This window comes from Platalea leucorodia, assembly GCF_965183815.1.
Source record: "Platalea leucorodia genome assembly, chromosome: 5".
Taxonomy (NCBI): Eukaryota; Metazoa; Chordata; class Aves; order Pelecaniformes; family Threskiornithidae; genus Platalea; species Platalea leucorodia.
Window position 1 is genome coordinate 90495660 of NC_138827.1, and position 12751 is coordinate 90508410.

At 44.3% G+C, this 12751-nt stretch overlaps 1 protein-coding gene across 4 annotated transcripts in view; it reads right to left on the reverse strand.

Annotated features, from left to right (window-relative positions):
- Positions 1–7383, reverse strand: part of MYLK (myosin light chain kinase) — a 220239-nt gene extending 212856 nt beyond the window's left edge. For 3 of the 4 annotated variants that reach the window (XM_082311644.1, XM_082311646.1, XM_082311645.1), the window contains exon 1: positions 6905–7099. The gene's annotated coding sequence lies outside the window, so the exon portion shown is untranslated. Of the gene's footprint in view, positions 1–6904; positions 7100–7334 lie in introns of those variants that run through there. The other variant, XM_082311647.1, reaches the window with a different exon arrangement.
- Between the last annotated feature and the right edge of the window lie 5368 nt (positions 7384–12751).

Below are 12751 nucleotides of genomic sequence, written 5' to 3' on the forward strand. Positions count from 1 at the left end.
GAAGAGGGTCTTTTGTGTCTCCTGTCAGCTCCAGGAAGCCCCTGTCACTGGCATGGAGACTGCATATGGAAAAGAGCTGCTAAATAGACCAGTTAAAAGAATATAGGCCCAGTTTCTCTCCCACATTACTGAAAACCATGAATGCTGCAACTCTGTTGAGGTCAGAGGAATTGCACTGCTCTTACGTTGGGGGTGAGACACCCATACACCAGCTGTTACATTTCAAAGCCAGGGCTCCCTCTGCGATGGTCTCACAGGCTCTGCCCAAGATACACCCCCTGAGGCCACCACTGCCAGAATGTCAGCCCTTAAACAGCAGCGGCATGTGTACAGGCAGATCCCACCAGGCTAACCCACAACAGCACTGGAATAAACTTATGCTGCACAAAACAGAAAATTTTCTCACCTCCAAAACTAGGCTGGACTTGAACTAGTGATGGGGAGAGCTAGCAACACTTTCAGACATGAAACATTGACTTAATACCTTCCTCTTCTTCCACCAACGGAAAGGAAAGCTTTTGATCATAAAGGATCTAAGGTAAATAACCTGAGTAAAGCAGGCCATTTTTGACAAATTTGTCTCCCCTGTGTATTTTAAACACAGCCTGCTTATTGCTTCTGTTTTGTAACTTTCCCTTTGATATAATCAACAGCCTAAGACCCTACAGGCAGTGGCTCCCTGACCTAGACTTTGTGAGTGCTTCTTACAGAACATACCCTCACACTCTTTCTTTACCTGGTCAGACTGTTAATCCTTGTTCAGGAGAGATGGTCAGTGACTTTTTTTTTAAATTACACTGATTCCAAATACATGACATAAAAGATAAGAATGAAAAAAGCCTTTCCTTTGGTATTTAACAAACTGCTTGCATCATTATAAGGAATTAATGGAATGATATATTTATTCTGTTAAGAGACAAGCAAATTCATAAGAATTAACACTGCAGAAAATATCATTATACAACTATGTACATTTTAAAATGGGGTATTAAAGCAGGCATCCTTGTTATTATTTGCACTGCATGTTTACACAGTAAATGAAATCATGACTGTCATTTAGTAGATACAGAAAATCTCACATCCCTGTCTCACCTTGTTTGTCTATTGTTTTGCACCATGAGTATTCATCAGTTTATAGCACTTAAGAAAACAACATCACCTTGAAATCAAATGCAACAATGTCCTCGTCAGAATTAAGAGCTGGTAGTTGTAGTTCCTTTGACTCATGCTGCCTGCAAAACACAACTCTTACAGGCCTTAAAATCAAGCAGGAAATTTGCAATACTTCCAGGCAGATAAGAACAGCTAAGTCACAAACCAGGGATCCTTTCATTATTTGGAACATCTCAGGGTGTCTATGCCAGACCAAGTACCACTGTGTCTCTCCAGCCATTCAAATCCTGATCCTCTTTGTAAGAGTATTTGCAACTCAGTCCTTGGTCTCCCCATTACCCTTAATATTTTGCTTAATCCCTTAATATTTTGCTGAGGTTAACAATCAGGATAGTGATTTTTGCTACTTAGCAGCGTTTCTCACTGAAAGCTGGATTATGCTCTTTTAGACAGTATATAAAAGGTCTTGGGATGAAACTACAGTCGGTCTCTTCTCCCTAGTAACAAGTGATAGGACGAGAGGAAACAGCCTCAAGCTGCACCAGGGGAGGTTTAGGTTGGATATTAGGAAAAACTTCTTCACTGAAAGGGTGGTCAGGCATTGGAACAGGCTGCCCAGGGAAGTGGCTGAGTCTCCATCCCTGGAGGTATTTAAAAGACGGGTAGACGTGGTGCTCGAGGACATGGTTTAGTGGTGGGCTTGGCCGTGCTAGGTTAATGGTTGGACTCGGTGATCTTAAGGGTCTTTTCCAACCTTAACGATTCTATGATTCTACAGGCTTGGCGGTCAGATTATCCTTCACTACGCAGTTCCGGTACCATTTTGGGCACATCTTTCTGTTCGGATATCATCCTGTCGCTCTGCAAATACCCCAGATCACAAGACAGCTGGAGAATAACAGAAGCAGTAAAAAGACAACTCAGAGCAATGGTCTTAACCTGCTGTGCAACAATTAGAAGTAAACTGCAGCGGGTGTGTAAAACATACCATCACTCACTTTCCTCAGCCAGGAGGTCTGCAGCTTCAAACCACCTGTGGACACTCAGCAATTTATCACATTTCACAAGAAGAAACAGCAAGTGATGCACATGACTGGCAAATAGAGCATCTCTTCCTTCTCCCATTGGTTATATCTTCTACTTTCAAACAGAATGCATGGTCTGTTTTAATCCTTTCCTGATGAAGAAAATAACTGAAAATGTCCCTCCGTGACAGTTCTGTACCCTGTGGCACATCAGCTGTATCACAAGCCTTAAAAATGACTTTGGCACCAAGAATCCTGTGCATGCAAAACAGCACTTCAGTCCGAATAATTAATATGCCATCAGCTGGCCATGTTTTTGGCCAGCGACTGAATTTAATCCAATTACAGCAGAGGTGATGAGGTCAAGCTGACTTACTGAAGAATCACCAGCAAGACTGTCTTCAAAACATAAGACACTGCAGCTTGCTAGACTTACTTAGCGAGCTGACACACTGTAGTGAAGTTTAGCAATGCTCAGACTTGTTATAACAAAGGTAAGTGCCAAGAAACTGCTTTGTGCCAGCAAGCAGAAGAGGAAAGAGATTCAGCTAGAACACACTTTGTAAAGCACACTGTAATCCTAAGCACTTAATTGCCTTTGGCAAGAGCTGCATCCCATTGCTCTCTCAGAAGTCGTTTTATCTGCAACTTGATGCTCACAGCTACAGCGATGAATGGAGTGGGGGAGGAGAAGAAACTGGGGGAACCAGTGAGAGAACTACAGCTACCAGTCTGTCTTTGCTGAACTACCAAAGCAAAATATATAAAATATCGGTATGTGCAAAGCCTGATCTGCACATCCAAGGACTCTGGAGAGCTCCTGTAGAAGCAATTGAAGACTGACTCACATTCAGGCGCTTTAGTCACCTACAGAGGCAGGGAAATTTGTTGTAGAGTTACACTCCTGTATCTATACTTTAGTATTTATATAGGAGAGGCCACACTTCCAGACATTCTGAGTGAACCCATATAGGACAGTGTAAATTTGAAGGTATTGCCAGAGCTGGTGTTTCTTTTCCCTGTCTCTGCTTATAATGCACCATTCACAAATATTTTACAATATGTTAAACCCAAATCATTGTTCCCACATAAATGGAAGACTCAAAGGTAAATAATGCTTCAAGTCTCTTTAATTAAATAAGGAGTTTGGGGGAGGAGTTTCTGCAGACCCTTTTAAATCTTAAAGCTTGCCAACTGGATGAACAAAAGGTAGATTAGGCTCACATGATAAAATCCCAGTAAACCTGAAAAGCCTTTGTTAATAAGTCACTAAGGGATTTTTTTTTTTTTTTTTTTTCCCCCCCCACAGAATTTCTGCTCACCAGAAGTGAGAGTTAAGATTATTCGAGCGGGTTTGGTTTCCAGCAGCATTAAATGGGTATATGCCTCATGGAGCTCTAATCTCCTCATTTCTATAGAGCTCAATTCTCCTTTAATTCCCACCAAAGGAGAACCAGCTATTTCTAGCTTTTATACAGGGAGCAGCTGCTGAAACTTCAGTGGAAGAAAAAAAATTTATGACATTAGTCAAGATTCACAGGCAAATTAAACTGTAATTCTGTATCAGCTTTAATAGTAACAGCAACAACAGAGGTACAAATGTATTTTCATTCCACTTTGGTATTTCTTTCACGTAGCAGGTTGCAAATGATCCTTTTAAGTTTCCATTCATAAGTTAGTGTTCAGTAGCTTGTTCATGGAGCCAAATTACACATTAGTCTGGCAATTAGTATACTCTTCTGTTTGTAGAGAGGCTTAATGAAGACGTTATTAGAGACAGACCTTGCTGTAGCACATTCAACAGACCCTTTATAATTGCTTGGGAAAGATCCAGATTTTAGCAAAACCCATAGTGTCATCACAGACAACATAGATGACATTTAAAGCTGTGATAAATTTAAAAAAAAAGTCCAGAGTCTATCCTACCTGGATCCATCTGGCTTCACTAATGAATCCTTTTCAGCACTATAGATGAATCGTATCTTCTCTGCATGCAGTGCTGAAATCCAAACAGCACATGTAATCCTAATGTACATTACGGAAGCAATTCCATCAGTGAAGGGGATGAAGGCAGCTGTACAAGGCTTGCTAAGATCCCGTCTGGAACAGTGGATGCCACTGTCGTCATTCAGGCTCAGAAAAAGTTTACAAAAGTCTACTGCAACAGGTATAGCAACATGTTTCTAGAGCAATGAAAGAAAGGACATCCTACCTTCCAATGGGAGGTTAAAAATGAATAATTTAGCATCAAAGAGAGAAGAGGGTATTAACCAGCCAAGGGAAGGGAAAAAAAACCCCACAAACCCAAAAACCTTTGTTACCTCCTAACTCGTACCCGTGGAGTAAAGTTTGGAAACGCTATTGAGTACAGCTGTAAACAGCAAAAGCAAACAACTGCAGCATGTTTTAATACGAACTTGATAAGTTTATGAAGGAGAGGGGATGAGTCTTTCTGCAAAAATAGGCTGAAGCACTCCAGGATCCTTTCCAGCCCATGCTCAGGCCTGAACCCAAACTACCTGGAAGAGTCCAACAACCACAGACCGTGGCTCCCAGTTCTCCAGAGTCCAACCAAAAACGTCAGCCATCTCCCTACATGGCTCTCAAACAGAGCTTCTGAGCACACTTTCCAGATTTAGACATCTACAACTCTAAGGCACAGCATTTGGAGCAGTTCTGAACTCTATTTACATCTGCATTTTGTTTTAGAAGGGCTCTGAAAGTAATTTGTAGCTGTTGGTTTATAGTCTTTCTAATACAGTGTATTTGGCCTGCGTAAGGATATTGGTATGGATTTTGATTGACTGTAAAAATAGGATCATCGCCCAGAGGAAGTCCTAATGATCTTAGAGGAGGAGTCAGGGAGAACACAAAACAGACCAAAAACTGGTGAAAAATCATGCGTCTCTTACGTTTAACTTAAGCCAGTGACAATATGTAATCGCTGCTTATTTCAGACTTTATAAATTCCCTTTCAGCATTATACAAGCAAACCACCAGAATCTCACTGATTTATTTCCTTCATCTTCCTTTGCACCATGTAGCAAGGCAACAAAAGCTACGGAGAGATGCTTGCAACAGCAAAATATCAGATTTCTAACTTTCTTTGCAGCAGACCTTTTAAGATTTCCCTGCAAGACCAATAAAAATTGGGCCAGTGACATTAACTAGTGTGAGCCTCCCACATTTATATAAAATCCTAGCTGTGATGTGTATTAAGCCAGGCATTTTCTTTCTGCTCATGTCTCTCTAAAAAGGTTAAATGCCATTAATATATCGCACACCAGCACAGGACGTGCTGCCTGTCCTTCTAGTGACTGGTCCTCCGGTGGCAGACATTCTCCTAGTACAACCAACAAAGTCACTCCCGTTACTGCTGAGTTAAAACACTTGTCCTCTAGGGTTAGAACGCAAATGCTAAGGACGAGTGAAACATAGGTGTCTTACAGAAACGTGTCCTAGTGAGCACTGTTACAAAACTGCAGTGCACATAGCGACTAGCTGCAGAAGAACAGTATCATTTGAGGAATCAGAAAATAATGTGGATATGTGCCAGAAGAAAATTAACTATTCATGCCATCTGACAGTTATTAGTAAATATAATGCTGGTTTAAAAACAGAAAGCTCCTAAAATGCACTCTTAGAGCCTAGTTCCAGGAACATCCCAGCAAATATAAAGTTGCACAGGAAGACACATACCGTATTTGGCAAATAATAATGCAAGTCATTAGGAAAAAAAAAATAAAGACATGTGTGCAGGAAGTAGGGGGAGGGAGGTAGTCGTTCTGTTTGGGATTTAAAATGTGAGAGGAATTACTCCTTCCCTCGCAGCTTCACCGACAGAAATGGTATTTCCAGCACTCCACTAAGAGATGGCATCGTTTTTGAGACTCGTGGTGGGGAACACACCTTCCGCACATCATGTAACTCCACGCTCACCCTCCCGAGGGTTCAACGCTTGGAAACCCTCAGAAGTAGGGTGTGTGGAACCAGGTATTTGCACTTACCCTCACAGCCTTTCCCTTTGTAGAGAGCATAATCTAGGCTTCAAAATACTTTTTATTTTGCTTCCTGACTCTGGGAGAAGTATTCCTATGGATTTACCCTGCAGAAGACAAGGCTGAGGCTAAAAAGTATTTTTAAACTGTAAGAGAAGGGCAGGATTCTCTGTCTTTTCGTCCCTGGTCTCCAGCCCCTGCTAGTCTGCCATGCCACTCCCTTCCAGTCTGAGTGCAGGGAGCGGTGCCAGGCCAGAGTCCAGATGTGCACATATAGGAAAGAGGATTAAATGGCAAAGAATCCCAAAAAGCATATTGCTCCACAGTGTGAAGGCAGCATGCAGAGAAGTGATTTCACCTCCTCCCCCCTGCCCCAAGTTAATGATTTTAAGCATTCATCTCCTTCCCCCATCCTTATGCAGTATGTTTAAGTGGTGCCACCAGGATTTATCCTTCTCTGAGACCCTAAGCGTGTTGTGCAACGTGGTACAAATTACTCTGAGAACAGCAGAAGTTAAAAAAAAAAAATATCCACATACATTTTGCCTGAAACGTGAAAGATGTAGATGTGCAGCGAAGGAACATTTCTACATGTGCCTCCACATATGCACCCTTATATTTGAAAGGCTCAGAAGTCCAAGGGAGAGCCAAAGAGGTGATCATTACAGCCTAGCCTATAAATGCTTGTTCTCAGCAATCCTTTGCTACCTGCCAACAGAGAACGATAAAACTATAACAAATCACACATAAAAGCTGACAAGTACTTACTACCAGGTTTGCTCGCTCCCGGTTAATGCGCTCTGGGAGGGGAGCCGCAGGTGAGCGCTTCGCCCCGCGGGAGCCCCGCTGAGGCTCTTGCAGGGGAGGGGATGGGAGCCGCCCGCAGGACACCCGCGGCTCCGATGCTCCAAGCCCGGCATCCGCCCGCAGCCCCGGCCGCTGGGCTGGCCCGCTGCGGCGCGGCCACCGCGTCCCTCCGGAGCAGCAGGTTTCCCTCCTCCTTCTCCGCCTACTCCACCTCCCCCTCCGGAGGATGCCCCGGTACCCCCCACCCCTGCCCGCCCCCGGGCTTCCCTCCGCGGCCCGGGGCGCAGCCGGCAGGCAGAGCCCGGCGCTACGGGGAGCGCTGCCGGAGCCACCCCGCCGCCGAGCTCCCCCAGCCCCGGCCCGGCGCCCCCGCCCGCAGCCCGCAGCCCACCTGCCGCTCGCCCGGCCCGGCCCGGCCCGGCCCGGCGCCGCTGCCCCGCGCACTCCGGCAGCGGGGGAAGCGCGGAGCCCGCGGGGGAAGCGGTGCCCGGCGGCGATACTCACTGCGGTCGGCGCGGCTGCCTTTAACTCCTTCCCTGCCCCGCCAGCGCGGGCTGGCGGCCGCCTCGGAGCCTTATTAGGCAGCGGCCGCGGGGCCGGGGGGAGCCCCGGGCCCGCCACGGCGAGCTGCGGTGGCGAGGGGGGGCCGGCAGCCCCGGGCCAGCCCAGCCCAGCCCAGCCCAGCCCAGCCCAGCACCTGCGGAGCGCGGCTCGCACAGGTGGGGCGGCTGGGTATGGGGGCCTGTATGGGGGAGTGATATGGAGCTGTGTGTGCAGGGGTGCATGAGGAGTGTATAGGGGTCTGTATGGATGCTATATGGGATGTGTACAGAAGAGCGTATAGGGATGCGGTGGCTGTATAAGGTGCATACGGGGGGCATAGACTGTGTGTATGGAGACTGTATGGGGTGCGTGTATGGGGAAGCATAGAGGGGTGTGTTTATGGGCTTGCATGGGACATGCATGAAATATGTATGGGATGTATAAATGTTTTCTGGGGTGAGCGTGTGGCTTGCATATAGGGGAAGTGCATAGAGGATGCATGTGAAGGTCTGTGTGGGACTTGGGTAGGATGCCTAAGGGGTGTGCGTATGAGTATGTATGGAGAGTGTAGAGGTCTGTATGGAGCTGCAGCCCTGCCGCCCACTACCCCGATCCCAGCAATGGGGCACTCGCCCAGGCACCCAGGGGACTGAGGGCTGCCCTCTCCCCCACCCCAGAGCCTGGCTAGGGCTGGTGCACCGGCACATCTGCCTAGGGATGTCCAAATCTAGGGCAGGGGATTTAGTTTAATAAACCATTTACAGTTAATTGTGTTAAGTGCTAAAGTAGTATAGAAGGAAGAGCAAATGAGAGATGGGGACAAACTGAATCCTCTTCAATACTAAGACCTTAGAACTGCTGTTTTATAACATGGAGCTAGAGACCGCGAAGGGGAGGGGTAGGGAAATCCAGGCACATTGCCTTTTTACTCTAGTACTTCTAAAAGTTTTTATTTACACATTTAAAAAACCCAAACAACTGACTTTTTATCTGAAATGGATTTATAGCCAGATCATAAACATACATGGCGACAGACACGCCAAAAGCCCAGGTTCTATGGATAAAGCATTTCCTTTTTGTCATCTTGCTTTCTTCTGTGCTGCAATCAAATTACTGCTAGGTATCTTAAAATGTGGTTCTGAACTGCTACAAAAAAGGGAAAGCACAAGCCGCAGAGAACTTGCCTCCTCACCAGGCTCTGAAATACCTGTAGGGGTGATGGAGCAAACCGCAGTCCAGGCTCTAATTCTTTCCTCCCCTCACTCTGTTTCCACTCAACAGCAGTCAACTCAGAAAAACGTGGCCAAGATAAGCAAATCACAGCAAAGCTGTACTTTGCTGCAACAATGTCAGGAGTTGTATATTTGCAGAGACCTCAATGTTGTTCATTTTGATTCCGAGGTGAATTTTTCAGCTGTTGATAGAGGATGTGTCCTGCAACCCGAGCAGGCTGTACAAGGAGGCAGTGCAAGATGCTGCCTTTTCCTGGGATGTCGTTTGTCTTACTGAGCACGTGCCTCTGCAAAGGATGAGAGCAGTTACCAGTATGAGCCCATGAAAAGTTATAGCCATCCCTTTTGACTCTTTCTCTTCCAGGTGCAGTACAAAGTGAGTGAACTAGGAGGAACTGCTGCTCTTCAAGAGGAGGTTGTCTGCTGGCAATGATACTTTTCTTACTCCTAATTCCCTTGGATTGACTATCTGTTAGGAGCACAAGATGCTTTTCCTGTTTTAAAGGCTCTAGGACTTCGAAAAAAGATAAACAGACTTTTTTTTTTTCTTTTTTAAAACTCAATCACTCAAATGGGAGTCCTAAGGAAAAGTTACTTTATTTTCAGAGGTTCTGAATACCTCAGTTCTCACTGGCTCTGTTGAACATTCCTCTTCAGATTTCCTTTTCTGTGAAGTCACAACAGAGTTTCAAGGAAATTTTAGGAATATCTGTAAAGTAAAGTAAACCTATGAGTTGGTACAAATAAATTTTAAAGAAAGACACCTCTTAGTCAGTTTACTTCACAGGTAATCTGGTGCCAGGTAACACTATTCATAGCATTAGCATTCAACTGTACATGGATACTATGCTAATTACATGCAGCCAGGCTGTTACTGCTAGGCTTTTTCCTTCTCAGTGCATCATGGTGGCATATTCTGGACTGTACAGATGTGTTTCCCTTTAGTCCGAAACAAATGGACATACACCCCTCATCTCTGCTGAAGTGCATGACTCCCTGTCCATAGTTGATTTCAAATGGCACTGCACGTGCACAAAATCCAACAGCTTCACACCCATTGGCACATGAGCTGTTAAAAGAAAGGTGCTTGTTATATGAACATTTTCTTTCTGCAGATAAATGTTTATTTGGCATTAGAATACAGAAAGAACATGAAACCCTAGGATAGCCACACAGAGCCTTGCTTTGACCTTCTCCATGCCACAGCTGACCGAAGTCTGTACTGGCAACACCTTTTGGGAAAGAGTTTTCTTCTCAACATTTTAAAGCATTCATTCCAAGAAGATGCTGCTCTGCATCATGCTTATGCTTTTGTTTGCTGATTTCTAGCCTAGACTTCATGAAACTCCTTTCTTGTAAATGTTCTCATGTCTTACCAGTTGGGAATTGCTGCTCTAGACAATCTTGTAATAGCATCACCGTCTCTGCTTTCAATTTAAAATGATTGCTCAGGCCTTAAATGCTCACAAAGAACAAGGCCCAGTGTTGCTAGTGAACCCACATCTGCCTTCAGCTGAGAGGGAGGAGTAGGAGACACTTGAATCGGGATGAAAGCCACTGAACTCCATAAGGAGAGCAGACGGTGCCCCTGCTGGGTTTCAAGGGATTGACTCATTCTCAGCAGAGCTCACATATTTCACTCTTTTTTCCTGTTTCTTTGATTGCACAAGTCAGATCAAGAAGGAAAAAAAAAGAAAAGTGAGGGATCCTTTAGGTCCTACTAGAAGCCAGTATGACATAACGCTTCGTGTCCAGTCACTGTTTCTCCCCAGAGTCCTTGCTAGGACCGTTTATCTTCTAGTTGGGCCTTTGTCCTAAGAGCCCCTAGGATGCTAGAAGTCAACAGTGCCACTTCTTTAGATGCTGATCAAGCTCAAGGTAATGAATGTTCAGATATGACATTTAATGAATGCTGCTGGCTAGAATAATCCTGTGCATTCTTAACTGGCTGCTTGAGGGCTTTTTTAATTGTAAACATCCTTCATGCAGCTGCTCCAGGGACATGTTTAAGAAAGAGCGGCTGGCTGTGTTTAAAAGATTTCAACTCATCTTGACCTACATTTGGGTTTTTGTAGCTTACAAGCCACAGTCTGTAACCAGCAAAACCCTCAGAGAGCTTATATAGCTTCTGTAGGGCAAGGCACAGGAAACAAATGAAGGATGAAGTTACCCAGCTGAAGTGTTTGGACAAGTGAGTTACTGAAGCTGAACTATAGGGTTCAGATGATTATCAGGTGATTAGGAGTACAAGGAGCAGAGCTGCATAAAGAGAGTAAAGATAACCTCTCCTTTTGCCTTGTGCTTTCTTCCTGATTCATTCTCTCGCTTGCAATCTGTCTGTAAAATCTTTTAGGTTCCTTTCAGGATAAAGTTCAGAAGGTGCCTAAACACAACTGCACTTTTATATGTGCTTCCTTCTCACTTAAACTTCTGCTCCAGAAATTGCTTAAATATAGTGCTTGTTCTTGATATGACCCCTTATTAAGCAGGGAAACTGGTAAATGCTTAGGAAGTAACTTCGTTGGGAAGGAACACATTCATCCATTTCCCAGAGCCAATTCTTTCTTTTATCTTTCTGGCATATGAGTGCCTGTTTTTGCAGAATGTAAGCACTCATTTTAAGAAGCAATGCAGCTTCTAGCCTCTTGAGATTAGAAGATAATCTTCTAAAAGTGAGCTGCTATAATATCTTCCCAAATCTGCAGGCAGGCTAAATTATCATCCTCCATCCTGCTTCTGCCTTTGGTGACCATGAACACAGAAAGCATTGAGAAGCCTGTGAGTTTCGTGCTGCAAATAGAGATTGAGTACCTAAGGAGGGAGGAAGCCAAGAGGTCAGACACAACGTAGTACTAACATTGACATATAACGTTTAGGCCAGCATTAGTTCACTCAGCTCGGGAGCAAGAAAAACAAATTGGATGTGTCAGCAAAAGACCACATAGGCAGTTTGTGCCTATCTGGTAACATGTACACGTATCTGAGTCTTTACACTTTTAGGTTTGTTGGGAAAAGGCAACAGGGCGGTAAGCATTTGGCTGTTGGGGAAATTACAGATTTGGAAACTCAGCAGCTGTTTTATCCCCTTGTATTTAGAGGCTGGAATAATGTATAAGCTAGCAGCATAAACAAGGAAAAGCTAGCAATTTCACTGATTTTAGTAGCAGCTAAAATGTACAACTTGTATTTCAAACTAACAAATTGTTCAGACTAGCAGACCAAATATTTGGTTGGACTGCAAAAATTCTGCACCATCATTTTTCTAAAGCCACTGGTGGTGGCAGAGGACTTCCACTTTCATACATTAAAGCATTAAAAACATTAACTACTTCTGACGGTTGCTGAATGAAATCCATCAGCAGAGTACTATTGGTTTTCATGTGAGTCAAGTGGTGGATAAAGGGAGTGGTTACTCTGTGTTATGCAAAAAGGCACTGAGAAACAGGTACTGGCTGAGGCTAGATTGGCCCTACAATTGAATGGATCAATATAAAAACAATCAACAGAAAGACAATATTGCCACGCTGCATCATGCAGTTAACTTGACCCTTTTCTTCATGAAATGGAAACAGATCGTACCTGCGCATATGGGGAAGACACAGCTTTTTGTCCCAAAACTCTCACTTCGGCAGAATGAAGTTCAAATTGACAGGGGTTTTCTGAGATGAATCAGAGGCTGGAAAAATTCAGCAAATAGGCTTATTAACCATTTCTACCAGAGCGTACTTATGTTCTGCTCAAGTAATACCCGAGAACTAGAGAGCTTCCATTACATACGCAGTTAGTGCCCGTTCCCATTCTGTACAGAGACCAGCCAAGCTAGCTATAGAGTATAATTTACTTTTATTACAACCTTCAGTCTCTAATCTCAATTTCTAGCCTAAAGAAAGAAGTACCGGTAGTGGCTACATGGCTACAGCATGATTACAGAGACGTACAATATATTTGCTTTTTTTTTTTCCCCTTTCTTTTTTCTTTTTTTTTTTTTTTTAAATACAAAGCTTAAAAGCGCCATGCAAATAGTCTAACCCTT